Here is a 21,287-nt window from a genome sequence, read left to right as displayed (position 1 = left end):
ACATATCCACACTACTAGAGCAGCGTGGAGAGACATATATATAGCACAGAGTGCATATATATGCAAATTCTCAAATCAATAATCTAAACTCCCGCTTCAAGAATTCAGAAAAAGATCACAATGTACTATGTAAGCAGAAGAAAAGAAACAAAAAAGATAAAGATAAAGGAAATCAATGAAAATGCAAACCAAGAAACAAGAGAGAGTGTTAGTGACACAAAGGGCCAGTCTTTGAGAAGATCAATAGGATTGACTCGCCTTAGGAAGACATACAGCAAAAGAGGTGCAAGTAGGAGGAATGAAACAGGAAGCCCCAACAGACCTCACAGATGTCAAGAGAACAATCACCAGCAATCCTGAGCACACAGGTTGGATGACTCAGAGAAAATGGATTACTTCCTCCAAAGCAAAACTACCACGGCTCACCCCAAAACTAAACACATAATTTGAATAGCTCTATAGCTATTAAGAAATTCAATTTGCAATTTAAAAATTCTGAAAAAAGAAATCCCCAGGCCCAGAGGCTGGCTTTCAGTGTAGAATCCTGCCCAATACTTAAAGGAACACGGACTCCAATCCTACCCAGTGCGTTTCAGAAAATAGGAGGAAAAATACTTCCAAATTTATTCTATGGGGCTATTATTACCTTGATGTCTAAACCAAAGACAGGATCAATGAGACAGGGAGAGAGAGAGAGAGAGAGAGAGAGAGAGAGAGAGAGAGAGAGAGAGAGAAAAGAAGGAGGAGAAAGAGGAGGAGGAGGAGGAAACAGTGGATCAATTTACTTTGTGAATATAGATGACATATCCTTCAACAAAATTTTAGCAAATAAAATTTAGCAATATATATAAAAAATTATACACCATATCCAAGGCCACCCAGGAATGGGAACTTATTCAATATTTGAAAACCAGTCATTATAACTCACCACATTAACAGGCTAAGAAGAAAAAAAACCCCACATGGTTTTATTAGTTGATGTAGAAAAAAGTACTTGGTATGATTTTACACTCATTTATAATAAGAACTTAGAAAAAAATAACAATACAAGAGAATTTCATCGTCTACAACTAACCCTGCACTTAATGAGAATGGAAATGCTTTCCCCAAAAGATCAAGAGCAAGGCAAAAATGTCCACTCTCATTCTTCTTATTGTTTTTCCTTCTTGTTCTCCTTATCCTTTTTGGGCACTAAGGACTTAACCTAGGGGTGATTTATCACTGAACCACATCTCCAGCCATGTTTTTATTTCATTTTATTTTTAGACATGGTCTCACTAAGTTGCTTAGGGCCTCACTAGGTTTGCCCAGGCTGGTCTTGATCTTGCAATCCTCCTGCCTCAGCCTCTTGAGTAACTGGGATTACAGGCATGTGCCACCATGCCCAGCCCACCCTTCTTATTCAACCTAGTGCTGGTGGTTCTAGCTAGAGCAATAAGGCCAGAAAAGAGATAAAAGATATACAGATTAAAAAGGAAGAAGTTAAGCTCTCTGTATTTGCAGATGATACTTTCAATGTAGGCTATTTAAGTGATTTTACAAAAACTTCTGGAAGTAGTATATGAATTTGGCAGGGTTGCAGGAAGACAAACATAAAAAGAATCAATTGTATTCCAATATACTAGGAAAGAACATATGGACACAAAAATTTAAAAAAATTTCAATAACTATGTAGGCTATTTAAGGAATTTTACAAAAAACTTCTGAAAGTAGTATATGAGTTTGGCAGGGTTGCAGAATAGACAAACATAAAAAGAATCAATTGTATTCCAATATACTAGGAAAGAACATATGGACACAAAAATTAAAAAATTTCAATAACTACAGCTATGATAATTTGTTAAGGGACACAAGTTATAAAACATACAAAATGTGTCATCAAACTGAGTGAAAGTGTAGAATTTGTTCAAGTGATCAAATTTAAGTCATCATCATCATTTAAAATATCCTGATATTAGTATATAATGCTTATATAAGCCTTAAGGTAAGCACAAAGCAAAAAAAATCTTTAGTAGATAGACAAAGCACAGCACTACACAATTATGGTGAAATAAATCAAAGATCTATAAATGGAGAGGCATACCATGTTCATGGATTGGAAGACTCCATGTGGTAAAGATACCAAATCTCTCCCTAAATGTGTACACTGGTTTAACACAATTATTGAAATCCCAGTTAAAAAATGTTTTGTAGTGAAAACCAAGATCATTCTAAAATTTATTTGAAAAAAATAGGACTAGAGTAGCTGAAACATAGTTGAAAAAGAATAAAATGGAAGGAATCGGTCTGCGTTGAAGAATTATTACATAGCTATCATCATTAAGACTGTGTTACTATGGTGCAGGGAAAGACCCATAGATTGAAGCAACAAAAGAGAGAACCTAGAAACAGACCCCCACAAATGCACCCAACTAATTTTTAACAAAGGTACCAAAGGAATTTGGTGGAATAAAGATGGCACTGGAGCAATGGGAGATCCATAGGTGAAATACTGAATATTGAATCTTGACTCAATCTCACACCTTATACAAAGATGAACTGAATGGATCAGGGACTTAAATGCAATATAGAAAGCTGTAAAACTTAGAAAAAAACACAGAGGGGAAGATCTTTGGGATATAGGGCCAGGCAGGGTTCTTAACCCTGACACCAAGAAGTACAATTCATAGACGTTCTAAAGTAGAATCGACAGGTTGTACTTCCTCAAAATCAACGCTTTTGGTTCCACCGCAGTCCCACCTCTGAAAGACCTGTCAGAAGGATGGGAGAGAGTATTTGATAACTGCACAACTAACAAAGAACTAGTATCTAGAATATATAAAGAACTCTCAGAACTCAACAATAAAAAGATAACTGTTCAATTAGAACATGGGTAAAAGACATTTCCTCAAAGAAGAAATAAAAATGTCAAATAAGCACGGGAAAAGTTGCTCGACTTGGTCATCCATTAGGGAAATGTACAGTAAACGAGATGTCCCTACCCTTCTTCCAGAGTGGTTAAAAATGTAAAAAGTGACATGACCCAATTCTGGCAAGAAGGGTTCAATCAGACACTGCTGGTAGGAGTGTAAAAATGGCACAGCCATTCTGGAAAAGGGTCTGGCAGTGTCTTGGACAGCTGAACACCTGACTACATACAACCCGGCAGTTGTACCAGAGAAATGAAGACCCATGTTCACACAGAACCCCCCCCCCCTGCCCCACAGATTCTATAGCAGCTTTCTTTGTAAGAGTCAAAAACTGCCAACTCCCCGATGTCCTTGACTGTCTGTGGCTAGGCAAACTGTGGCAACCCAGGCTGGGATACTGCCCAGAGACAACTGGATGCCTCTCCAGGGAGTATCACAGAGTGGGAGAAGCCAGTCCTGAAAGGTGCCACACTGCAGGGGTCCACTGAGGCCACCTTCTGGGAATGACAAGATGATGGAGCTGGAGAAGGGGTCTGAGATGGCTGGATGTTCTGGGGGGTGTGGGCATGACAGAAAAGTGGGCGTGGCTATCAGGGAGTGGCAGAAGGGGTCCCTGTGGTGACCTGGCGTCCTGGGCCTTGCCTGTGTCAGAGTCTGTATCCTGGTTGTGCTACTGATGTTCCGCCAGCTGCTCCCACTGCAGGGGACTGGTCACGTGTGTGTTGTCAGACAGGACGGGTCACCCAGGAGCTCACGAGGGAGACTCTGCAACAATTTTTGGAGGTGAAATGATTGGGTTATGAACGCTGTAACCTGATCAGTGGATTAATCCACTGGTGGGTTAACTGGGTGGCAGCTACGTAGGTAGGGTTTGGCTGGAGGAGGGTCACAGGGTTGATATTTTGTCCTCGGTGAATGGAACTTGCTCTCTCTGGTTCCCGTTGCCATGTCCCGACTTGTTCTCCTCCTCCACGCCCTCCGCCAGACTGTGCTGCCTCACCCTGGGCCCAGAGGGATGGAGTCGGCCATCTAGGGACTGAACCTCTGAGACTGTGAGCCCCAATGCAACTTTCCCTCCCCTAAGCTGTACTCGTCGGGTATTGGGAGCTCAGCGAGGCAAAGTTAACACGGGAGCTGGAGAGTCCCCCCCCACAGCACCTCACCCCTACATCGTGGCTAGGCCGTCATTTTAGAAACTATTGGTGGCACTTCATGCCCTGAAGGAAGATTCTGGAAGTCTGCTCTTGACTAATCCATGGTCCCCAAGTGCCGAAGTCTGGCTGGGCACGAATAACGGAGCCGCCACAAAGCCTTGTAGGTTCAAACAGCAACTACTTTATTTCAACTCTTACCGGCCGGCACTGCATGCGTGCTTTTCCGCCAACACCACCCACGCGGCCTTCTCCTGGGACACACCACACACCAACCAGAAATCCCTTCTCTGGAAATCCCTCCTGCTACTCCAAAGTAGCGGGTGGTGGACAGCAGGGGTCTAATATACAATTGAATACACAGCTTAACATAACCATTATCATCTCAATGGCTTGCTGGGGTCACCTCTCAACCACTCTGTTCTGGCAAAAATGCCATGCATCATTCCGACTATGGCTCTCTGCACCCATGTTACCTGGCCCCATCCACCATCTCCTTGCTTCTCCATCACTGCTCCAGTTGCCCTGGCCCTCCAGGGCTGGGCCTGGTCCTTCCTGGCTGGACTCCTGTGCTCTGTCTTCAGCAGACACCTGGGCTGGGCGCAGCCTTGATCAGTGTGGCTTGTACTAAGGGGACAGCTGGAGACCATCTGTTGTCCATGGGCGGCATGGCTCCCCCACTTACAGGGTGCTGTGCAGCTCCCACAGGAGGGGGATGAGGGCCTCAGGAGGGAGTCCTCACCAGACAGAGGCTGGGCTTGTAGGTGGCCTCAGCAGGGCACTGCACCCATGGAGGAGTGTGCACAGGGCGGGGCTCAGAGTGTCCATGGCTGGACCTGGGCCTGTGGTCCACTGAGGTGGGGTCAGCGAGCAGGGGAAGGTGGGCCTGAGCCTAGGGCCACAGGAGGCCTCTTTTGCCCCTTCAAAGTCATATCTGTCCGTGTCCAGGCTGCCCAGGGAGAGGAGGAGCCAGGTGTGTGTGTCTTTGCGTGTGCACATGTCTGTGGGTACAGATACGAGCACTACACACGTGTGCACGTGCGTGTACATGGGTGTCATGCACACGAGCCTGGTTTGCACACTGCCTCCTGGTGTGTGCCTGGGTGTGTCCCTGTGTGAGCTGCAGACATGCCACCTGGGCCACCAGGGGATGCAGCCACACTGGACCCGGGTTCCAGCCCTGCCCACTCCCCATTCCCCGGGGAGCTGAGGCAGGGGACGGTGGGCGCCATCCCCCAACACGCGTGAGGAGTTGGGAAGGTGGCGTTCTTGCCAACAGGAGGAAGCGCCCGCCCACTGTCAGAGAACTCGCTTTGGAAAAACAGACGAGGAAATCGCTGCAAGGCGCCGTGGACCGCGCCAGGCGGCACTTCTGCCGCCGTGGGGTTCGGGTGGCCCTCCTTCCCTTCTCCTGGCTCGTCTGCAGTTTCTAACGTTCTGCAATAAACATCCATTACTTGGTAATAACAACCAAAAAGTTATTTTAGCAGTTGGCCTGGAGCGGTGACAAGTGTGTGGCGGAGCCGCCTCCAGAGCCGCCACCTGAAGTGCGATGTCCCCGCCCTGCGGTGCCGAGCCTGGGGCTTCCTGGAAGCTGGCTCCCGCCTCGTGCTGCCTAGGTGTGGGGTGTCTGTCTTCTGGGGTGTGTAGGTTTTCCTGGCCCCCCACCCTGGGGCGGGCGCTTGTCACTGAGCCTGTTCCGGCTCTCCAAGGCCCCAGGGACAAGCCAGGCGTGTTTCCGCGTGGGCGGTGGTTGGCTCAGGCTGGACTCAGAGCCGCAGCCTCGGCTCCTGGGTGCTGCTTGCTCCTCGGCACCTGGGGTGAAGGGCAGCTGCGCAGGGTGGGTCCTGGGCTCAATGCCAGCACCCAGTGACCACGGAGAAACCCCGTGGTCTCCAGAGCCTCTGCTCCCTTGCACATGAGGGGAAGACTGTGGCCACCCTGTTCAGGGCCAGCAAGAGGACTCGGTGGTGGCCGATGTATCTAAGTCCCGGGGCACAGCTCCTGGCGGGTAATGACACTACCTGAGTGTTTACTGCTGTTGTCACTCATCTGTGCCACTGGACACTTGCAGGAAGAATGATGGCCCCCAGAGACGTCGCAGCTTGATGCCCAGGGTGACCGGGTCTGGTTCATGGTGCTAGGGTTTGAATGTGCCTCTCCAAACTTCAGGTGTGCCGGGGCTGGGCCCAGGGGGGCCTGCAGGGGGTCAGCCCTCAGGGCTCCTCCCCTCCGAGTCTGGCTAGGAGCCCCCAGAGAGGGCGGGGGTTCTTGCCCTTCTGCCCTTCTGCCCTTCTGTGCTGCAGAGCCATCAGAGACGATGTCTGTGAAGGCGCTGCGTCGGTGGTTCTGTCCTGCAACCCGGGGTGCTCTCCACTCCTATTGCCGCAGAAAGGCGGGAAGGGCTGTCCCAGCTCCCAGGGCCCCTCTGTAGCTGTGTTAGGGGTCTGTCTGAGTCATGGATCTCCCTCACCCACCCCAGATCCTGCCACCCTCCTGCTGGTTCTGGGGTGCCTTTCTGGGCTGGGTCTGATGCCTCGAGGAGGTGGGCAGCCTGGCTCTCCTAAGGCAGGGCAGAGCCCGCCGCGGCCTCCGTGGGGTCTGATGTCTGGAGCGCCCGCTTGCCGCCATTGCTCCTGGATGCACCTTGGCACAGGCGGAGTGTGGACCTGTCTCCACTCTCCCCAGCGCTGCGTGGAGTGGGCTGCGCCCTTGACAGGAGGCTGTGTGCTCAGGGATGCTTTGAAGTCTCCTTCAGCCCAGCCGGGGAGAGCGCTCGATGGAGAGGCGCAGCCTGGCGATGGCACGCTCTTGCTGAGAGAGGGATGCTTCCAGCCACTCATGTTGAAAGCTCTTCTGGTGTGAAATCCCAGCTTCAGAAGAGCTGGCTGCCGGGGACTTGGCGGGGCGGGGAGCCGGGCGCGGGGGACCAGCCTGGGCAGCCCAGGCTCTCCTCTCCTGCCACCCCAGCAGGTTTGGCTTTGGTGGTGGATCAGCAGGGCCCCGAGCACCTTTCCTGCCAGGACCCTGCAGGGAAGCCCCCTGGTGCCTCCCCACGCCAGCCTGACTCCACCAGGGGTCGACACAGGCTGACCCTTCCTGTGAAACTCCCTGAGTTCTTACTGGGCACAGCACGAGTCTGAGCGTTTTCTCTGCATGAAACATGCTGACAGTCCCTGCTGTCACCAAAGTGGACACTGTTGGTGTCCCTATCTTAGATAAACGGAGGCTCGGAGAAGTCATTTAATTTCCTCAAAATCATTCACCCAAGAGGGCAGCAGAGCCCAGCCGTGAGCTCAGGCAGACAGACGCCGATACCCAGAGATGAGACGCTGCCTCTGGCACCTGCGTCCACATGCTGGCCGCTGACCGAGGACGAGGTTGGGTGGGGAGGGGTGTCTTCCTCTGTGTTCATTTCCCTTTGAGTAAGAAGCCTCTCCTGTGGTGTCCGTTTTTCTCTGGGATTTAGGGGCATGGAACTATTTTTATGTAAAAAATAAAGACACAGACATGGGAGGAGTGGCCTGCAAAGTGGCCGATGCTTTGTAAGATTTGAAAAAAAATCAAAGATTTCAACCGGGGCACAGGAATCACCTGCTTACAGGGTGCAGGGTGGAACTGACACACACCTACAGGTGTGTGTCAGTTCCACCTACCCTTCCATCTCTTTCATCAGGGATGAGTTCTTTGTGTTGGGAGGTTCTGGCTCCTGGCTCTGGCTCTTCATGAAGCGGATCACAAGGTACAGTCCCCACCCGGCTGCAGAACCCTAGGCCCCATTCCTCCTCCCCACTACTTTCCCTGACGTCCACCCTCTGCTGGGCCTCCCTCCCGGCCTCCGGCCAGGCCTCTCTCCTCTGTGGGCTCCTTCGTTGGGGGGAGAACACCTGTGGTGCTGGTCTCTCTGGCCTGGTTTCTCTCACTTAGCGAGTGTCCCCCACCCATGTGTAGGAGGGGACCGGATTTCCTTCCTTTTTGTTAGTCGGATACTTGAGAAGCTCCACAGGCACTTTTGTGACAAGCTGGGTTTGAGGAGGCTGCCTTGGGCAGGGGACCTGAGAGGCTGAGCCCACGATCCTTGTCTTTTTCTCTTTGGAGTTTCCTAGAGACGGTGCCAAGCCTGAAATTGGGCTCAAAACTGCGTGGAGAACAGGATGTTCTTGGCAGGGTGGGGGGCCTCTCCTGCCTGCTCCTCTGCATCTCTGGCCCGTCATCTTTTGGGGGCAGCTTTTATGCTGTATGAAATTGTCCCTGGGAGGGGAGGCTATGAGCCAGTGGGGGAAGATCCTGGCAAGTTTGCCACTCAGTGCACAGAGTCCCCATCACGATGGCATCTGCTGTTCCAGGGAGTCACCCTCCAGCTGTCCAAACCCTCCTTCAGGGAGTGGCTGGTGTGGCCCCTGGTAGCTCCTGCTGCGGGGCCCCGTTTAAGAAAAACCGAAGGCCAATCAGACTCTTGGCTCAGCATCCAGTAAGGAGGGTGCTCTGGCTGTGCCTCCCTTGGACAGGGCTCGGTTCCCTTGCAGGACTTGTGCTGGGGGCCCACACCCACTGACACATCACTAGGACCCCCGGCAAGCTGGGCTAGCGTCCATTGGCTCAATCACCCGGTGTTCAGCGAGAGGCAGGATTTCCTGGCAGCGTGTCTGTCTTGCTTAGCTGTGCAGGGAGGGAGCAGGCCAGGCTTGGCCTCTGCTGACTTGGCCTGTGGTCTCGCCCCCCCCTGGACTCAGCCGGTTCCCCTGTGAAATGGAGGCTCTGGGTCGGGCTGAACTCTGTGCATCTCAGTTCCATGGTGTCACCATGCTTCCCAGTTGTAGCTGGGGCTGCCAGGGTGGGGGTGGCTCTACTATGAGTTGGGGACAGGCTCAGGACTTGGGAGACTGTATGGGGACTCTGAGCCAGGGGCCCGGTTGCCTCCTGGCCAGACCCCTGTGAACTTGAGAAAATGACGCCATTCCTTTTTGGGAACATGGGTGTGAACAATCGCCGTAATTGAACACTCCTTCTGCCGAATGGCCCTTTAAGGAGCTTAGAGAGAGTGGAATCTGCGTGGAATTGCGAATATTCATGCTCCTTCAGCCCTGAGAGCTTTCTCTCTTAGTAACACCTCCAGGCTTGCTGTGTGGTCAAATGGCTAACTGAGTCTAAACAGAAACTTTTCAATCAGTGTCAGCTTTTCTTTCCATCATCTGATTAGAACCTCAAATTCAGAATCCTGCTGGCTTCTCCGCATCTTGTCCACGCATCTCGAAGGGCCCTGCAAACACGCTGCCTGGCAGCCCATCGATTGGGACATAGTCAAAGGACACAGCAGTTTGTGTTTGATGCAAAAGGCTCAGGATGTAGGTGTAGGGACTATTTCCTGGCCCCGTGGGAGGCCTGTCGGTCCCCCTCCGGGAACAGCAAGAACAGCCCTTCCTGGCAGCAGGCCCTCCCTCCCGTCCTCTCGTCCTCTCGGGCGGTTCACGCAGTCCAGAGTTTAGGACACTGCTTTCTGAGGCCCAGGGCAGTGACCCCGCCTTATGAGTTCTGGGGACATTTGCTGTCTCCTGTTTTTTGATGTGTGAGTCACCTGGCCTCCCGCATGCTGTGAGCAGGGCCCAGCCCTCAGGTCTGTGTAGCCACCTCTGTTCCCCTGCCGCAGGGGCACACAGGGATTCTAGAAACTCACGCCAGCAGGGATGGGTCCAGGCTCAGGGTGCCCCAGCTCCGGCCTGTGTGGTGACGGCGGAGGGAGCTCTTGCTCCTGGAATGGAGAAGGAACAATCACCCTAATTGGATGCTCCTTCTGCCGAATGGCTCTTTAAGGAGCTTAAAGAAAGTGGAATTTGCAAATATTCATGCTCCTTCAGCTCTGAGAGCTTTCTCTCTTAATAACGGAAATTTGTTGCCATTGTGGGAGAGGTGCAAACGCATCCCGTGCAGAAAGCCACCTCCGTTCAGGAGGACTCCACACCAACCGTTCTGCCCCCCGTGAGCACCCGGCCCAGGGCTCCTCAGTCTTGCTGTTTGGGCAGCTTCTCTTCCCAGGCTGGGCCCCTCCCCCTGGTCTCTGCTACCCAGGGATCATCCCCTTGGGGCAGGGGACAGGGGCATCCTGCCTGGGGTTCCAGGTGTTAGAGGTCCATGGCTGAAATTTTGGGGTCCTTCCTGCGTAGCCGTCAGCCCTGGCTGGGCTTCTCCTCCTAGCTGGGGTCTGCAGGCTGTGGCTTCTCTGCCTCAGGTGAGTTGGTGGCTCCTCGGGACTGTGTCTGTGGTGCCAGGCCCAGGCAGGTCTGCAGAGCACTTGGGTTGGTGGCTGGTTGACTCACCTTGTTGGATTCCACGGGACTCGGCTGGCCCTGGAAGCCCTGGTCTCACTGTCTGTTAAACTCCTGGGGCTGCAGTAAGGATGTACCAAGGATCAGGTGGCTGGAATAGCGAGTGTTCGTTTTTCCCGTCGCTGGGTTCTGCAGGTCCAAGGATGTCACAGGGTTGGTTCCTGCTAAGGTGGAGGGGAAGAATCTCCTAGGCCTCCCCCATGCCAGCCTCCTCCGTCCAGCCTCTCCCACTATAAGGACACAGTCTTATTGGATTAAGAACCACCTTATCTTGATCCTCTGCAAAGACCCTGTTTCCAAATAAGGTCACATTCAGGCACAGGGCTCAGCACGCCGACATCTCTGGGGGATGTCACCATGACCTTGTCATTCTGGAAGGAGCCTTTCCCCCAGTGGAATCACAGCTCAGAATTAGGCCTTCCAAGCAGGTAACTCAGACTTCAGAGGCAGAGGGCCTGGTCCAAACCCCAGCCCTGACGCCTACTTGCTCTGTGACCCTGGAAAGTGACCTAACCTCTTGGAACCTCCTCCCTATCTGTGAAGGAAGGGGACGGAAGCGTCTGCTTCACAGAGAGCTTTTGAGGTGCATGTGCCAACCCTAACCCTTGCTCGGGACACTGGTCCTCGGGGTGCTTGTCTTTAGTGTCCTTGTCCTTGGTCTCCCTTGGCACATGTGGTCCCAGGAGTGCCTCACACTCACCCCTGGACTGTGTTGGGTGCAGCAAGGCCCCCACATCATGAGGTTTGGGATCTCAGTTCTGAGCTGACCTTCTCAGGAGGATGCCTAAGCTGCACCAGGGTCCCGGCATAGGGACACTGACCCTGGGGTGGGCCCTGCCAGGAGGGGTGTCAGTGAAGAGCAGCAGCTGCTGTTTGGGCCATGGTGGGCCAGGACCCCTCCTGGGATTTTGCTTCAAGACATAAGAGAGAAGAGACCCTCCCCAGGGCCAGGTGGGGGTGTGGGAACCCCACAGCTCCTTCCCCCACAGTGACGCTCTCTCTAGGAACAATTTGCAGGAGTCTAATGCACCCAGGTTGACTGATGGCTCTGGGGGAGGGTGAGCCTGGAGAGTCTGGGGTGGGAGCAGCCAGGGGGTCTGCGGCACAGAGACCAACAGACACAGTGGTGCTGACCAAGGCAGGCTCTGCTGGGCTCCTCTGGCTGGCGGAGGGCCCCGGGGGAGGCTGAACCAGTGAGATGGGGCTGGGAGAAGCATCTCAATGCAGCGAGCCCCGAGGTCCTTGGCTGAAGGGGAGTTTTAACCTGGACCTGGGGTTTGTAATTCACCCTGGAGAGTAAAGAGCTGGCCTGAGCAGAGTCCACGGCTGGCCAGGGGTGGAGGGCAGAGTGGCCGCTGGCGCTGTCCTCATCTGATTGGGGGACCACCTATGCCCAGCCAAAGCAGACCACTCTCCCTTGTGTCCGTCGCTTCTCTCCCTGTCTCTGTCTCTCTGTCTGTCCTTCTTTCACGCACAGAGAATCGACACTGATCATCCGTGGAACCGATTGCTCACGTCCTCACCTGCTCCTGGTGTCTCCCCCACAGGGTGGGAGCCCCAGGAGGGCAGGGATCCAATCTGTTCTGATGCATGTGCCTGGCATACAGCAGGTGCTCAATGCATACTCACGGAGCACTTGAGCAGTGAGAATATGACCCCAGGGGTGCTCCTCAGGGCTCTGGTGGTCCACGCTGTCCTGCCTAGCGGGTAATGGATGGGTGTGATGATGGGTAATGGGTGGTGTCCGGGCCAGCATGGCATTTGCACCAGATGGCTGGAATCAGCTGCTGGGAAGGGGTCCAGGTCACCAAGGGAGGGACTGGTTCTTGGGTCCTGCCAATCAGGGCTGTGGTTTCCTGTCCCGGAGACGGCTCCATGACAGCCTCTCAGGAGCACTGGGACACCCCTTCTCTCTGAGTGGTGACCCACCATGGGCTTGGGGACACTCTTGGAGTGTGATTTGGCTCCAGGAAATCACCCTTCTGTGGTGTCTTTCCCAGCAAAGGTTGGAGTCACTGGGCTGAGGCAGGACTGAGTTCGCACCCAGGAGCAGCCCTGCTGGGGACAGGGTGGGGGTGGGCTGTTCAGGTTCCCTGTGGCTTCTGCCTTCCCCTCCCCTCGCGTGGGCCTGCCCTGGTGCTGGCTCCTCAGGTCGGGGGCTTGGCAGGACCTAGTGGTGTGCTGAGGCTCTTGGGCCCCTCGGAGCTCCTCCGTGATTATGGTTCTAGGGGTGGGGGAGTTGCTGCGCCAGAGAGGACCATGCCCACGGACAGAGCACGTGGACCCTGCAGCGGGACTGGACCAGCCTCCCCCCTGCAGCTGGTCACATCTGAGGACTGGAGGAGTCAGCCACCCCTCGGTGAACAGATGTCCTCGAGGCCCTGTGTGTGCCTCACACACACGGTGGGCTCATGTCTCCACCCAGAGCTGAGGTCCCGCTGCCCTTAGGGATTTTCCAGCTGTTCAGGGAACCTGGCAGCACTGGGAAGACCTGCCCACTGTGGGACTAGCTTTGGCGTTCAGCTCCAGGCTGCCCTGGACTGCTCCTTCACCTGTTTCTGCCTGGGACCTTCCCTGCGGGCTCAGCTCTCTGGCCTCAGTCCCTGGCTCTCCAAGACACCGCCACCCGCTGCTGTGTTCTCCAGGGCCTGGCTGACACTGCCTGGCCTCTCTAGTGCCCCGTTACAGGGGAAGCACTGACAGGGAGCCAGGCTGGCCTGTGTGAGGACCTCAGAGACATCCTGGGCTCAGGGACAGTTCCAGTAGGTCTGTGCACTTCCTTGGCCTCCCATTTCCCTGGGACTGTGGTCCTTTGAGTGAATAGGAGAGGGTTTCAGGTGAGTCCACAAATACCCAGGGCTGCAGCCCTAGTCCTTCCTTGCCCTGGGGACAGTCCTTCAAAATCCTCTCTGGCTCCCAAGGAGTGGGACCCTTGAGGACCTGCCTGAGCCACACATGATTCTGCTGGCTGTCTGAGGGATATTAGGCGTTTGAAGGTCTGGATCTGACCCTGAGGCTGCCCTGCCATGGCTGGATGGCAGGCAGTGTGGCCCCTGGAGCCCCCTCGCCACCTCTGACCTGGGGCTCCTCTGCTGGCCTCCACCTGGGCTGCAGCCCAGGGTCAAGAGGAGCAAGCTGGCGCCTCTGGGCGCTGACGGACAGTCTCGCAGATGCGGCCCTCACCTTCTCCCTCCTCCCAGCCCTTCTGTTCTGGCTTCTGGGGGTGTCGGTCACGTCACATGCGTTCCCCTCACTGTTTGAATTGTAAGTCCTCTTACTTGGAACAACGGTGGCTTGCAGATTCGAGTGGTTCAAGGAGGGGGGATTTAATAAGACGCCAACTGAGTAAATGCCAGTTGCTTTAAAAAAAGTGATTTCAGTTGCTCAGTGGATAAACGTTGGGGTAAAAATACCCTCTTGCAGCCCACCGTTGTGGAGGATCCGTTCTGCACCGGCTGGTGCCCCGGGTGCAGTGGCTCTGCTCACGGGAGCTGCAGCCAGCCGAGCTGGAGCCTGCATCTGGGGTGGTGGGTGCTCAGGAAGCCCTACATGGAGGCCACCAGCACGCACTCTGGGGGAGACCCCATGGTCCAGCTGCCGTCATGGTGGTCAGGGCCTGGGCACGGTCCTTCAATCCAGGACCCTGCCAGGGCCTCTGCCTGCTGGGCTTGCTCACTGGGCTCTGGGAACAGTGGGCCTCAGCCAGTCCCTTGTGGTTGGTGGCCTGTGCCCAGCAGGTCCCTGGGTGATGATTAGCCTCCCCTGCCTCAGCAGAAAAGGAGGATGCCCTGGGAGGACTTCTAGGAGCTTTGCCCAGAACTGTGCTCTCCTGCCAGCTGCTGGGTGCTGGCCACGCTGCCCTCCCGTCTGGCTGTGGCACCCCCAGGAGCCTTCCAGAGTCGGGGGGGGGGGGATCTTCCCAGGGAGTTTTCTGGACCAGCCCCTTCCCTCATTGGGGTCTGATGGGAATAAACCTGCGCCTTGGTGCAGTGCCCCATTGTTGCCACCAGGGGTCACCAGGCGCACGGAGGGCTTGAGGGTGGACACTGGTGGCAGAGCAGAGAAAGCAAATGCTGGGCAAGGGCAGGCAGTCAGCAACAGCCGGGAGGCAGCATTGGCTGGTGCCTTGGAGGTCAAGGCTGACACGGGAGCCACTGGTGAGGGTGAGGCTGGGTCCACGGCGTGTCGGCCACCTAGGAGGAGCAGCATCTGTACAGGCTCAGGGGCGGGCGCTCAAGCCTCTCGGAGACATGAGGCATAGCACAGGGCTCATCATCCATGGTGGCTTCTGGAGTCACCCAAGCTGGCTTTAAGTCCTGTGCAGTCTTGGGCCACTTCCTTAACCTCTCTGAGTTTCAGAAAGTTCCCTGTCTGCAAAATAGGAGAAGCATCCTAAGGGTTTTTGAAAGTCTTCGGTGACTAACACACGCAGGGGCTCAGCACAGGCCTGGTGTGGCATGTCACTCAGTAGATGTAACGGTTGTGATTATTGCCATCGATGGTTTCCAGGGGGACTGTCCTTTCTGTCACCATCCCCTCCAAAATGCTTCCCGAATCCTGCTGGTTTTTAATGTTTCTAATCTCCTGTTGATTATTCCCGGGGTTTCAGCCAAATAAGCGCTTCCAATTAAAGCCCTTGCGCAGGCGAGTTGGGTTGCCATGGCAACAGGAGCCGGGTTTTGCCTCTTCCCTGGATTACGTGCACCAGTGTGTCTTTCCGCTGTGGCCAGACTCACTCCTGGGGTGCGGTGCCTCCAGGTGGCAGGTGGGAGGGGACCGGGGGAGCCGGGCAGGGGCGGAGATGCTGAGCCCTTCCTCCTGCATCATCCCCCTGACAGCCGTGTTGGGAGGGAAGGTGGGTTTCCCCAGATGAACCCATTGTCCCCCTGCAGTGACCTCCGTGTCCCTGACCAGCCAGGCTAACCTGAGTCTCTAGAGCGTCACAGCTCTGTGTATGTGCGTGGGGGTGGGGGGCGGGTGGGTCACTGGACCTGAATCTCTCAGGACACTGGACCCAGACCTGGGTGGGGTTGGTGTGGTCTGGGGAGGAGCAGCGTTGGAAGCAGAGCTGGGGGCTCACTCTGACCTACAGGTCAGCACTGGGAGCTTCCAGATCATGGGCTGGTGCTCCACGCAGGGATCGGCAGGGGACATTTTCAGTGGAGAGGGTCAAAAGTAAATAAGTACATGAAAGGAAGGAAGGAAGGAGGGAGGGAAGGAAGGAAGGAGGGAGGGAGGGAAGGAAGGAAGGAAAGAGGCCACACAGGCCCACAGACAGGCCGTGGTCGGGTCTGGGCTCTGTGGCTTCTCAGCCAGGCCTGCGTGCCTTCAGGAGCGTGGCAGGCTCCGACTCTCTCCAGGTCTCCTCCTGCTCTGTCCCAGACAGGGGCTGTATTTTGGAGCCCTCTCACTGGGACGGACCCAGATGCCTGGGTGTGAGGGGCAGAGCTTTGCCCAGGTGGTGTCGAGAGAACGGATCCCGTGACGGATGGGACTGGCCTGTGGGGTCTGGGGACACCTCAGGCCTCTTGCCACAGGGGCGGGCAGTAGAAACCTATGTGCAGCCCTCGAGGGCCGGGAGTGTGGAGTGCTGGCTGCAGGATCCTGTGTCCACGTGCACGGGTCCAGCTGGTCTGCCCGCTCTAGGCAGAGCGCCTTGCTGAGGGCTGAGGCTGGATATTCCGCAGTGCACAGGAGGAGGAGCTGACCAGGTGTTCTGTGGCCTGTGCCCCCCCTGCCAGCTTTGCCTCTGTGCTGGGGGTCCTCAAAGAAGACCCAGCAGAACGCCCTCCAGAAGCCCCCAGGCTGTGAGAACTGGCCTCCCCCGCTGGGAGCTGGGAGGTGGCTCGTGTCCTGCCGTAGACCCCGCGTCCTTGGATGTGGAAGGCCAGGGGCTCTGGAGGTTAGAGCCAGCCTGTCTTGGGACAGAAGCCGAAAGCCAGTCAAGGAGGGGAGACCCCCTCTGGGGTCATGCTGCAGACCGGCAAAGCCTGGTCCCACTGCTGTCACCAAGCCTGTCTGGCCATGCTCCTGGGTGCTGGGGACCCTGGGGAGCCACGGCAGCCTGCATGACTGTCTGTCCCTCCCTCTCAGCCGTGATTCCAAGTTCAGGGAACGTCTCCTTCATCTCTGGGACCTCAGAGCCCACGGCGCTGGGGCTCAGTGAGGGCAAGGAGCCCCGGCGGTGGGTGGAGGCCACCGTGGGCCTCCTGCTGGGAACGTGGCCCTGGGTGGCGGGCTCTGACAGCTGGGAGGGATGTCACAGTCTCTGGGGAGGGAGCGAGGCCCCAGCGTCTGTGGCTGTTGGTAACTTTTGAAGACAGGCTGCCGGGAGGCCAGCCAGGGGACGAGCCGCGCTGCAGGTCAGGGGACGCAGCCACCGCTCCTGCCCTGCTGGATGCACACACAGAGCCCGGCCCTGTCTTCCTGAAGGTGTCCGCCTCTTCCCAGAAGCAGGGGGTTGTCACAGCCTCGCCTGCTTTTGAGGCTCCCCGTGTGCCAGGCACTGTGCTGTGTCACCTCATGCCATTCTCAGGAGTCCCGTGGGCAGGTGCACCAGCACACCTGGCCTGCAGGTGAGGCACGGCTCCCCAGAGCAGGTGGAGGAAGCCCTGAGCTGTGCTTTGCTGTCTCTCCAGGGCCCCCAGCTCCTCAGGGCCTAGAGCGTGGGCGGGAGGCCGGGAGAATGCTGTGCTGTCCCATCGGGTTCCTCTCTCTCCCCGGGATTAGGGCCCATAGCAAGGTGACAGCTGAGACTCCAGATGCTCAGGACACCAGTTTCCTCCAACACGGCCGAAGCCTGAGGTCCAGTGGGCAGCTCATCTTCTTCCCCTGTGGAAAGGGCTCAGGGTGGACAGGTGTGTGCAGGGCACTCTGCCGGCCTGATGCGGGAGGCCCCGGGACAGAGACCAGGGCGACCACTGAAGATGGCTCCAGGTATGGGCGACCCAGAAGAGCCTTCTGGGCAAGGGGCGAGCACATCACTGGGGACTGAGCTGCTGTGGACCGGCCAGGGATGTCCTTTGCTGCGTGTTGACAGGGATCCTCTTCACTGAACCCGGAAGGCGCTGGCCCCCGTGCCCTGCTGCCCACCCTCCCACCCCTGCCAGTCCTCCTGCGACCTCCTCAGGCCTGTGCAGCTCACAACAGCAGCTGAGCCCTATCCCGGGGGCCTGGCCCAGCCCACGGAGCGCTCAGTCTCCTGCAAGTCACGGGCTCATCAAAGGAAGGGGACGGGAAGGCAGAGCCCACCTGTGGACCGCAGATGGGCTGGAGGACGGTGCCTGTGTGTGCCTGGTGTGAGCTGGCGTGCGTGTGCACTTGAACTAGCGTGTGTGTGCGGCCCCGTGTGCATACCCGTGCCCTGTGCCTGGGTGTGTGAGTGCACTTCTAGACACGCGTGCCTGTGTGCACACAGGAGCTGGTGTGCACTCGCGTGTGTGTATGTGCATGTGTGTGTACGTGAGGGTGTGTCCTGTGCCAGTTGACGGACACATTGTGAGAGGGGGCGAGCTGGGAGGGCACCTTCCCTGGGAAGGGCGTCCTGCCTCCTCTAGTGTCCAGTGGGGACTCAGGCCTGGACTTGTGTTGGATGACGGCAGTGTCCCCAAACATGCCTTGTAAGAGTGGGGACTGCTGACAGATAGGCCTGCCTGGCCCCATCTCTGACCTCTCTTAGGTGGGGCCTTGGAAGCTGCCGGACAGCACCCATCCCAGGAGACGCTGCTGTGCGGGTGTGTGGGAGCCTGGACACAGGCCCTGAGAGCCCAGAAGTCCAAAGCCCTCCCTGCTCACCGGGGCCTCCACTCCCTTCCATTCTCACCTCCTTCTCACCGCCAGGAGTTGTCAGGCTGTGCTGGGGGTGCGCTCAGGGAAACCTGGCCAGGACCCGTGTGCGAGGAGTGTTGGCTGTTAACCCTCCACAGTCTGCTTCAAAGGCCGGAGCCCACAGAGTATTTGCTTTTACATTTTGGGAATGTACTTTAAACTTCTTCGCGGTGAGTCTTGGGCTTTGAAAGTGATGAGTTTGGTTTTCTGAATGAACCAGGTCCTCACGGAGTCCCGGGGTTTGACCAACAGGATGAGCGGCAGCCCCGAGTTCAGCCCTGACACCCCACAGTGTCGCTGCATGAATTGGCCCCTCCCCTCTGCACCTCGGGCCGTCATAGCTGCTTGGACAATTGAGGAGATAGTTCCACATCATTTATGTGATCGGTGGTCCAGACTGAGAGGTGTGCAGGGGTTGACCCCCAAGATGTTGACCCAAACATCTGCTCATGGATTCTCCTCACCTCATCCCAAAGTCTTAGGTGGCAGGAGCCTGGTCCACTTGGAAGAGAGATGACCAGAGTGCCACCTGCCCAGGCACACCCACTCTGGATCGCTGCCCGATGAGGTTGATGAGGCTTGGGTTTTGTGAAGTCATTGAAATGTTGGGACTGTTTGTCACGGCAGCTGGTTTGACCTGACAGATGCACTTCTTAAACCTGATTTTTCTCGACTCTAGTCCTGTCCTGTGAGTTACTGCCCCCGTGTTTTGTCTGGATACTTTTCTTTATTACTCAGGACCTCATTCAGGGACCACTTTTTCTGGGTGGGCTCCTGGGTCCTCCAGAACCATCAGATGCCAGTCCTCCCGGTCTCCTCACCCCCCCTGATTGACCTCCGTTATTGTGCTTATGATATTTGTTGTAAGTGGCTGTTTACCTGTCTCTTCCGCTGAGTGTCATGTGGGGGTGTGTGTCCTGACCTCGGTGTCTGAGTTGGTACAGGATGGAGAGTGGGTTTCATGTGTTCTTGTGAAGCAGAGGGGAGAGAGGAAGCTCAGAGAGCCCCGAAGGACCCCCATGTGGACGTTCAGGATGCAGCTCTGTTTCTAGTGGTGGGAGCCACTCTGAATGAGCCACGCTTTCCGTCCCGGAGCAGAGAGGCTCTGACTGGTCACTGCATCTCACAGTGACCTGGACAGTGCCCTGGTCCAAGAAGCTTGAGAGCATGTCTTCAGATGGAGCTGTGTCGCCCCATGGATCGAGCTACCTCACCTGTTCCTTTGAGATTTGCCTCTTTGCCCTGTTTGGGACAGAGTGTCCCATGGAAACGTCCTCTGTGTGTCCCCTTCTCTTGCTCTGCCTTTGGGTGTGGCCTTCCTGACCCTTGGCCTCATCTGAATGGCTTCTCCCCAGGAAAAGGGTTCGGCACGCGCTGGCGCTCTCCCTTTCTGTGGACCCCTAAGGTCGGAGGACCCGTCACAGGACCCCATTATTTTGTGCAGCCCCGTTCCCCTGGAGTGGCCCTGGGTGTTTTAGTTAACAGGAACCCGACATCTAGTACGGTTGTCCTCTATGCCAGCACCTCCCAGCCACGGGGAGATGAGAGCGTTTCCCTCTGGGCCATGCGGGTCAATTTCCACTATGGGTTTGCTCTCCATCCTGCCTTCACTCTCGCTCTTGTTATTGCTTTCTCTTCCACCTACCTATCATTCACCCATCTGTCCGTCCACCCAGCCACCCATCCATCCACCCACCACAGCAGCCATACATTCATCATCCATCCATCCAAATGCTATTCAAAACATAAAACCCAGGGGCATGAAAAAATAAGCAAAAATCTGTATGGTCTGGAGCATAGACCTATTTACCCCTTCTTTCTCTCACCTCTCTTTCCCTCCCACTCATATCTCTCTCCTATGTAGGTATGTATGTATCTACCTACCTATCTCCCATCTATCTCCCATCTATCTCCTATACATCTATCTATCTATCCCTCTTTCCTATCTATCTGTCTATCTTCTATCTCCTCTCTATCTCTCTCTACGTATCTGTCCTTCAGCACATAATTGAGGTAGATGTCAAAGCAGGTGACTATGTGGCAGCTTTGGCCAATGAAATGCGAGCAGTGCCGTGTGTCATTGCTGGTGGAAATTGAGGATGTCCCCACGTCCCCTTTCCTCCTCTGCATTAGCAAATGGCACTCTGACTTGAGGCTGAGAGGGAGGACCGGGTGCTGCCCAGGGCACCGCCTCTGGCACAGTGGCCGCTGGCGGGTGACTGAGGAAGCCCAGAACTCTGTTAGGAGCCGCAGGCTTTTCTGTTGTTCTGTGGCGTGGCCTGGCCTCGCCTGACGGATAGACAATGACAGATGGGTTTCCAGATGGCTCTGCCATCTACATCCCACCTCCGTGTTTGGGCGTGTCTGTCTCACTGTATCCTTAAGTGCCTGGCATCGTAACTTTTCCATTCTTTTAAACATTGAAAAATCAATTCCAAAGGTGAAAGGGAATCTCATCTGAATTTTCATTTCTTGATGAGTGGGAGGCCGCACAGGTGTGGTGCTTTTCTCTTTTCAATCTCTGTTTTGCTGTGTGCCTACTATGTGCTGGAAACGTGAATGAGCCCCAGTGTGTTCGGTGTGGTCCTTCTTGGAGGGGATCCGTGGCAAGCTCCAGAGATCCAGGCCCGCCCAGGGTTAGAAGGGAAATCCTCTTCTGAGACGCAAAGGTGCAGGGGAGGGGAATCTACCAGGAAAGCAGGAGGTGGGGTCAGTGCAGGCAGGTGGAGGGCAAGGCCCGAGAAGGGAGCTGGGGAGCCGGAGTCGGAGCAGAGCTTCCTGGCAGACAAGGGACCCAGCTGGACCTCTAGGGGCACCTGCCCCGCCCTGCGTGTGGGGGCTGGGGCACGGCGCCTCCACCTCTCACACTGCGGTGGTGGGGGCCCTGGCTGGCCTCACCTGTGCGGGGTGCTGACTCTGCCTCCTGACATTGCCACCTGGAGGGGGGTGGCACTGGCCTGTGGGTTACCAGCAGCAAGTGCTTCTCCGGGGGGTCTTTGAGAGCAGGCTAGCTACGTACCTATTTGGTGGCATTTGAGCCAATTTCCTGCATTAAGTTCTGTGTAGAATGAAGCCTA

The sequence above is a fragment of the Urocitellus parryii genome, chromosome 11, assembly GCF_045843805.1.
Source record: "Urocitellus parryii isolate mUroPar1 chromosome 11, mUroPar1.hap1, whole genome shotgun sequence".
Classification (NCBI taxonomy): Eukaryota; Metazoa; Chordata; class Mammalia; order Rodentia; family Sciuridae; genus Urocitellus; species Urocitellus parryii.
The sequence above is the reverse complement of the archived record's forward strand: the minus strand, read 5'-3'. Positions refer to the sequence as shown.